Source organism: Scophthalmus maximus, chromosome 19, assembly GCF_022379125.1.
Source record: "Scophthalmus maximus strain ysfricsl-2021 chromosome 19, ASM2237912v1, whole genome shotgun sequence".
Classification (NCBI taxonomy): domain Eukaryota; kingdom Metazoa; phylum Chordata; class Actinopteri; order Pleuronectiformes; family Scophthalmidae; genus Scophthalmus; species Scophthalmus maximus.
In genome coordinates, this window is record NC_061533.1 from 14,659,323 (window position 1) to 14,668,653 (window position 9,331).

Genomic DNA, 9,331 nt, shown 5'->3' on the forward strand with positions numbered 1-9,331 from the left:
GCTGTAATTTTGGCTATATTAGGGACGGAGGTGATGTGGTCACAGGAGTGGGTTAGCAGGCGAGCAGCAGAGTTCTGGATGTCCTCTTTATTGAGGACTTTCGATGATTTGCCATACAGAATGCTGTTGCAGTAGCTAATTAAATATTTATGTGATGAAGGGATGGCTTATAGATTCAGCTTCAGAGAAGGACAGTGATGGCAATGATGATATATATATATATATATATATATCATCATTGAAAAGAATATTTGGTTGAAGTGGTGGATGGATTTAGTGGAGATGTTGACCCAGACGTCATCGCCTCAGCAGTGGAAGCAGAGAGACGTGACAGAGTATATAGTTACTAAGGGGACAGCATATAGAGGATGAACATGAGAAGACCAAGCACCATCCCCTGGGGGACGCCCTTAGGAGCAGTGGAATAGTTGCAGTTGTTAATGTTGGCAGACTGTTATCTGCTAGTGAGATATGACCTGAGCCATGAGAGGGAAGTGTTGGTGATGTTGAGGGAGGATTTAAGGCGAACAGGCAAGAATGATGTGGTTGATAGTGTCGAAAGAGGAGGATGCAAATGTTAAGGAGGAGGTCGCTGCTAACTAACTGGGGCAGCTTCTGTGCTGAGTGGACGGGCATTGGAGAGTGTACCAGTATTCATTACATCATGAGCCGGATTTTTCCTACTCTGTGCATTGCTGCTGCTCCAGTCTCTTCTCTGCTCCTTACACCAAACAGACTTGATGAAACTAAAACATGTTCAGATGTCTGTAAACAGAGTTGTGTGATGTAGGCAGCATAAAGGGCAAAACCCGGCCATTTTGTCATGCTACCAACAGATTTCAGCAGGAAATGATTAATCAAACATGTACTGCTTGCAGTGTTTGTTGGTGTCTTTCATTTTGGTGAACAAAGCTGGTTAATTTTTCAAAGCACTGACAAGTAGAGTCAGCGTGTTGCTGTTGCCACTGACAAGAGCTGGCAGTATTAAGCATGTAGGCTGGTGCCTAGGAAGCAAACTCTTATGAAATTCCAATCCTTATAAATGGAGTGTATTTAACCTTTTTTTCCTTAATTCATAACACAATGATATCAGATTCCAATAGCTAAAGCACACATTGCTTACCAGACCACGTTAACCCATCTGTACTACACAACCTTCAGGGTTCAACCTTCTGTGTTCCACCAGCTGGTGGCTCACCACTCTGGTCTGAAGCCATTTGCTGTTGCAGCTTCTGAGCAGTACACTGGCCTTCCACTGCAATTGAATGCACTCTGTATACACTTTCAAGTGCGTGTACTCAAAACACACTCCTGCCTTTTGTTTTCTGGTTATATGTGGTCTTTCTGCTTCTTTCAGCTCTGTCGCGAGTCATTTTCTATATTTTTTGACCAAAAAGAACACTATCAAGCAATTAAAATATTTCATCCAATTACAGCAGTAGTTTAGAATCTGGCATTTTGAACCTATTCATATACACCGATCAGCTACATCTTTAAAGCAGGCTTTAAGGTTGTGGCTGATTACAGTGCATTTATATTTACCTATTGAGCCAAGTGAAGAACAATGCAAAGAGTAATGTGTTGTGAACATTAGACCTCGGTGCCATAACGTATGCAATGATTATACAAGGAAAATCAGGGGTTAGTCATTATCATCCTCCATCTGTGGCTCCATGCAACGTTAGTGTAGGAGGCAGAATCTCAAATGATGCTCGGTTGCTCCAGTAAGAGTCGGCTCTTGGATTCGGTGCTCAGGCTCATCGCTCTAATCACCCTCTGCTTGTAGATGCAGGAGCATTTAGAGCAAGACGTTAATCATTCATCTATTTTACTTCCTTTATGTATATTAATAATAAAATTAATGCTTTTAAAAAAAGACGTGTCAGCCTAGTGTTGAGATTACTGCAATTTAGAATTGTAGCCTATATCGCAGTATGTTTACATAAGCAAATAGTAATGACAAAGCTATGAATTTCTCTAAAGATACCATGGTCAAGGAAAAGCTTCATAGAAGTTGTTGGTCTATTTAGAGTTCCCCAATCAACCTTAGCCCAATCTGCATGTCTTTTGACTGTGGGAGAGCCGGAGTACCCAGAGAGAACCTAATGCGTCAGACACACTACAAGATTTTCTAAGTCGAAAGATTCATACTATGAGATGTGCTGTCTTGCAATCGCAGGCTTTAAGTCGTTGTGCTGTTCACACTATGTGACTCATCTGCGACGGGGGTTCACACACTAGACGATCCTACACCAGGAGAAATGTCTCCAAAGCACACAAGAAGTCACACGGGAAAATATGCAATACACGAGCACACAGGAATTGTTTGTCACTTTCACGATGGACGTCAAAAAGAAACTGTTCAATATATTGCAAGATACTCTTATGTTGACAGGTCAGAAACAGGAAGTAGTTTGAGCGGACGCTTTCTGTGTTGTGCGGACGGAGATAAATAACTAGACGCGTTAATATGTGGTTCCGCATTAAAGTCAGCTCGAGGATACGCTCGTCAACTGTTACATGACAGAAAAAAGCCCCGCATATAGTCTGCGTGATGATTCTTTTCAGAAACACGGAAAAGGAAGAGAATAAGGGTGAAGAGGTGTTGTGCCACAGTTCCTCCCCCAGGTTTCCAGGTTGAGGCACTCACTGCCTGTCACAGCACAGCTGACGCTACAGGAGATGGGTTCCCCGACTTGTCCAGATATTAAGCATGCTAGATATCTGAAAAAACGTAGACGAAGGCCTTGTGAGTTACTTTGATCACGTCGTTGCTATTTCACATAGCGATTGAGTGACGACTTCTCGTTGATTTTCCTCAGATTTGGTGCAACTCCAGGATTCGTCGGCGAGCTGAAGAATCGGGCCTAAAAATCGTGTAGTGTGAACTCGGCATGGAGAGGTGGTTTTTCTGGGGGCAAAATACGAAATAAGTCCTGCTCCATCAACAGAGTTGGCCTAACAATCTAAAGTGCTGAAGGGAAAGTCCAAAGAAAAACATGAGCCTTTCACTGCTAGGCCCTTTGTTATTGTGTTTTTTGTCTTCGCAAAGTATAATGGGAAAAAACTTTTGACTCTTTTCTTTTGTATCAAGACCTGTTTAAGATACAAGCACTTTGTTGAGGTTTTTTTTTTACGAGCACATTCGGAGACTAACGGAGTAATTGCCCTAATAAAATAGCCCCTGGGTAAGCAAAGGTAACACGTAATTGCAACAGGGTTCAGCAAATTTACAATTCATGGCTTATAGGCCACTTCAATTGTACATGATTGCGCGAGGTGTGTAGGTATTAGTGTTTGTGCCTGTGGGTGCCTGTGTGCATGTGCTTTATCTACAATTGCGTATATATCTTCGGTGCTTCTTCGTGTTGTGTCCTCCGGTATCCGAGACATCGTTTGACAGGATGTATCCTAGAGCAAACACTGTACATTTTTTCTCAGTCACTGTTCAATACAGAGAGTATATTAATGAGTGTGATGCTCAGTGTACAGTATGGATGATGGTCTGATAGCGCTCAGGGGTTTAATAATATTTACAGTCAGGGTAGAAGCATGAACTATAAATGCTAAGTTTTTCCTGTCATAATAAGACACAGAAGCAGCTCCTAAACAGAATGGTGAAAAAATGTAAAAATAAGAAAACATTTTTAACATAGGTGTAAACAGTGGAGGTAGTCTTATTTCAGGGCTACAACATTTGGTCTTTATCCATTACAACCGTTATTCGTTTTGAATGGTAAAAATACCATAGTGACTACAGTCTTTTACTAATTATGTTTAGCTTATAGTCTTAATATTGCTAGGCTCTGGAGAGTTTTCTAGTCTGAATATATCTTTCTAAGGTTAGTCCAGTTTAACTTGAGGGGTGATGTAACTTGTCTTGCTGTCAAAGAGGAAATAGGTTAACGACAAGTCAAAATTAATTCTTAGGAGTCCCCAATGTTGTTTCTGCAGAAATGAAACTGAGAAAATATATCAAGCAGACAAGAATTATGTCTGTCACAATTGATGAGCTAAAAAAGGCTGACGTCTGAAAATTTTCAAATGATTAATTATGCAAGAGGAGTGAGAGGGGAATCCACTCACACAGTGACTCAGTCAGCTGCCTAGTGGCCACTGGGACAGTGAGCTGGTCTTCAGACGTCCAACGAAACAAAGATTTAGGTAACCAGCCAAATACTGAAAAAAAACTGCAGTTCAAATCCAGTTCCAATAAGTCTTGTTTTACGAGTTATATTTTGTATGTTGCGCTTTGATCTCTCTCAAAAAGTCAAAGGCCTTCAGGACACTGCACTCACTTCATTAGTGAGCATTTGTGCTCCATTTTTCCTTTAGCATATGTCGGAGTATATCCTGAAATACAACAACCTGTGCTGTGGTTTAAATAAGTATTGTAATGAAAATGCGCCAAAATGATGTGATGATACTTGTTTTCACAGTGAATATCACTTATTAATTTTGCTTCTAATGCCCACCCGTACAATGATCTGTCCACAAGATTTTATAGCAATTAGTCCTAACAAACTGTTGGACAGACGAACAGACAGAAGGACCAACACTGCCATCTCTTGAGACACTGCATAGATAAAAATGGAGCAAAATATGAATATAGATTTGTAGGCGACACTGTATACAAGATAACCGGACTGAGCTATCCACATATCCATGGGTGACTCGTCTCTGGAGTCAATTTAGGATCAAGTAGGTCACACAGCATGAAGGTGTGAGATACAGCTAAATTGGACTAGCTCAGTGAACAAGTACCTGGCTAGAATTTTATGTAAATGACATGGCATCAGTGCCTACAGAGGAAAGAGATTACCTTTAACATGTCAAGTATGCTACCATCTGTCATCTTGGTTCTGGAAAAATCAAAAGACGGGCTGTTTCCTTCAGTGCCGAATGCAACACATTATCAATTATGAAAAATAGCAGCTGCATAACCTTTTAACTATCTTTCAACTTGGTATACAACATTACTCATTTAACTTAACGGGCTCATTTGAGTTGATTTGGAAATGTGAAAGCTATTATTCCGATGAGTCTCAAAGAAATCGTATGAGTTCATCACAACACAGATGCTCATCAACTGAACTGAAAACTAAATAGTTATAAACGATACTTAATAGTGTTGTTAAGGTTTGAAATATTCCACAAGCTTAAGGAAAAAAAATGTCTGTAGGTCTACAAATAAAGGACAAAAAAGAGAGCGATAAAAAGATAAGGAATAGTGGAGGAATAAGTCTTGGAGGAAGAATTATCTTGGTCTGTAGGCTTTAACCTGCAAATTTTGCAAACGTCTTATATATACTGTATATATATATATAAATATGACAAATTACGAATTCAAAAGGCAGCACAAGACTGTGCTTCTTATGTAAAATAAGATCATCTTTGTTGTGGTTAATTTGAGACCTTTTGTTTACACTAGTGAAGTTTCCGTCAAGCTGAAGAATGATCTTATATGACATCATTATTGACATCGAAGGGTCGTCTCACTTTAAAACAAAACACGGTTACCATGGTAACTGAAAGAGTGGTTTGAAAAGAAATAAGGAATTTATGGATTTCTATTTTTCTTCGACAGACATACAGAAAGATTATTATTATTTATTTATAGTAAGATAACTAATAATCTACAATCTTCTATAAACTATTACATCATAATTTATAAACTAGACATTACATTACATTATTGGCAATCATATTACTACTCAAATGTAATACACTTTAATTAACGTCAGACTTAATATCTCATAAAACTCATAAAACTTATTTTTTTATTAAAAAAAACAAAAACAAAAAAACTCAGCAGTGCAAAATCTGATACACTCCCTTGGGAGATGTGAAGTCAAAAATGAATGAGAGTCTGGGGGTGTGGAGCTACAGAGGAGTGAGGTAACCACACCACTGCCTTTCAACACTGTCAGTCAGGTTCCTCTTTGATACAGTATTTTGATGCAGTTAGTTCAGGTACATGTTTGGCTGTTGAAGGAAAAGAGGATGTTGTCTGTTGAGGCCATGTATCACTCAAAACAAAATGATTAATTACATTGTCAAAGACACGGATTTCCCTCATTTGTTGTGTTAAATTCGTAATCTTCATCCTCCTTTCCTTTCATCTTCATGGACTGCACCTTTTCCCATTGCAAATATAAATACCTGGGGGCCAAAGCAAGCTTAACTAGTGTTTAAAATGATATTGCTGGGAGTTAGCTGTGTAAATAATGCATAGTTGCAGTAGCAGCAAAATGTGTGTTTACAAGAGTAATTATCGGCTCAGAACCTCCCTATGTCCCCGGAGCTTAAAAAGCTTTTCAGAAATACTACTTTTTTTTTTTTTTAAAGGAAGGCATGCAAAAGCATGAGTTGGAAACAATTACAAATGATGCATCTTGGAATTTTGATCTAAAATCCTTCCAATCTTCGACAAAGTGGTACAGAATAGTTCAAATTTGGTGGTTTTGGTTTGTTGCATTTCCCAATGCGAAATTGTGAAATTAAGTGTAAATTTAAATTGTAGGTTATAATCCCCACCAGCCTATGTTTAAGTGCAACCACAGGTATTTTCATCTATTTGTTCATCTTTCTAAACTCCTTGTGACAATGTGAACACGAACAGACCATATTTTAACTTTTATTTTCCTTGCACCCGCTTCAGCTCATCTAGACAGTTTATAATTCCTTCAAATTTGGTAACGTCAGCAAAGTCCCAGCAAAGTTCTGCCAAACTGAAACCTTAAAGGAGGTTTCTTCTGACAGAATTTCAGTGATAAGCAAATCACTTTTTAATGATGTAAAGGTGAGTTTGTCAAGCTAAAGGGGAAGCAAAACTATTATCTTATAAGCATGATATGCATTTACATACCTTCACTGAGAATATGGTCTTAATGTACTGAATATCACCCACATGCTGAACACAGTATGTCCAACTGTGATCTGCGGATCACATGCCTACCTTCTCTGTGCCATACACACTAGAATGTTAAGAGGATGAACAGAGGTTCATAGGATTCAAACACCAAACAACGTTCAGCGATGATCACTAATGACACCCTGCTGTCTGTACACAACCTGTAGTCAGGGACACTATATATTGTTTCATGTTTACCATCCGGTGAGGAGCACCCCACTGATTAGATGGCAGCACATTGCGTGAGTCCCGTACACAGGCGTCAGCGGCAGGCCATAACAGAGATTGATAGCCGAGTTAGGACAGCCATTTGGGGCCTTGATCTACAGCAAAGCATCTCAAGGGATGAAGCCATCCCAGCCACACTCAGCTGCCCAGGGACGGTGGTCACAGTAATCGAGCGGAGATGTATTTATAAAGTGCCCTGCTCCGCAACCCCGCTCATTCCAGTAAATCTGAGGAGGGAGCTGAGAGAGAAGATGTCACAACCCAAGGACGCTACAAGGAGCCAGCCCCGCCGTTGCAAAGCAGGTAATTGGGGTTTCAGTGTGTCCCAAAATGCATTTCCTGCTATCACACCTTTTAGCCATCAGCTGGAGTAGCACCTTCTGGCCAGTATAATGAAAAAGATACAGTGAGAGAAGAATGAAGACATTATCTATGAATGTATTCTTTTGTACATTAAATACCTTAATTTTGGTAGCAGACAGTGAGTGACTAAAAATTTATGCCAAATGCGTCAGAATGTTATGGCGTGGCTCAGTGTTTGTCATTCATCACAACTGTCCTGTCTTGCTCCTTTTACATGCTAGCTTGTTGCTTGGCTTGAGCAGCAAACACTAATCTCACATGGGGGTATTGATTGGGGCTCATGACAAAATCTGTGTGAAATACATTAAAGGAGAGAATACATTAAAGGAGAGGGAGAGTAAGAGAAAAAGAAAATGAAATGACCTGGCATTGGATGAGAGCATAAAATAATCTTTTGGATACGGATTAGTTGTTGCCCAGGTGTGCACGTCTCCTGTGCAAACCATCATTAAGAGCAACGTCAATGCTGTGGCACATCTCGCAACACATGCCAGAAAAATAACAGACAAGACTCTTAGTTAATATGCACAGATATGGCTGGGCATTGATTTGAGATTTTAGTGAACTTGTTCCCTGAAATGAAGTGCCGAGATAAAACAGAATTTGCATGAATTGTTCAAAAGACACTCTAATGAACTGACGCGGCACTAGCACAAGCAAATCTCCTGGGAAACACTAATGTGTTGTAGATGTTACACAGATGTCCTTTCAATTAACTAATTAGCAGGAAGGGGGGAAAGAATAATGATCTGTGCCCATATGCGCTCAAATCATCCACGTCTCTTCATCCCTGGCCCAAACGCAAGGCTGCCACTTTTAACTTGCGCGGCTGATGGAGATCAAACAGACAATGGTGAGTAAACAAGGACAAGAATGTACCATGTAGATGGAAGAGAGAACTGCGTTGGTACTGCACGCTGAAACTATTGCGTTCCCATCCCACCGATCGCAATGCGGGGATGACATTTCAAACACCAGCCTTTCTTCCTCAGGGACTGGGGACCAGTTTAGACTCAAATTATCTCTCATTCAGAAAACAAATCCCCTCATCAAGCATCACTTTGCAGCATATGCAACTGTGAACTTCAGACAAAAAGGAGACTGGTGCATAAAACAGGCTACAAAAGCACTCATCAACAATGAAGAATTGAAATAGCAAAAGATAATTAAAAAAACAAAAAACAAACTTAAAAGCAGCGTATACAGGCTATGTGAATGTGACAGCACTGCCGGGGCACAGAGGAGGATTTAATATTTCATACTGTGTATATGCCAGCATTACAGGAAGAATGGGGAAAGCCATTCACCCAGGACACATGAAAATACTAGGAATTATGATAAAGTTATTCAAAGGCTTGATTTTGTTAGCTAGTTGTACATGTATATAGACAAATGATCCAAGCATAGAAACGATCTTGTTTGAGAGTTACTGGCTTCAAATGCATTCAGGCAGTGGACCCACTGTGCTTTTGGGTAAATAGGTTGATGGGAATCAGACTTTGCTGGTACAGCTCTTTTTTTCCCCCCACAATTGTTATCAACACAGTCCCTGGAGACAAAGAGGGGTGCATCACAGCCTTCAATCCTTGCTGCATGTGAGAACGCCAATGTCCCCAAATGTTGCTTTGGACATTTTCTGTAATTTTCCTGCCAGCCCCCCTGGTAAAATTTCCAAGTGAAACCATCTAAGAAGCAGGAACATCTCATAGTGAGCCAATTACATGTCCGGCCTCTTGCTGCTCTATCCAGACGCCACAAAGGGTTACGGAAATGTTCCTGCTGTTTTGAACGCGTCCGGCAAACTCCGGAAAATGTCATGTCTGAAGA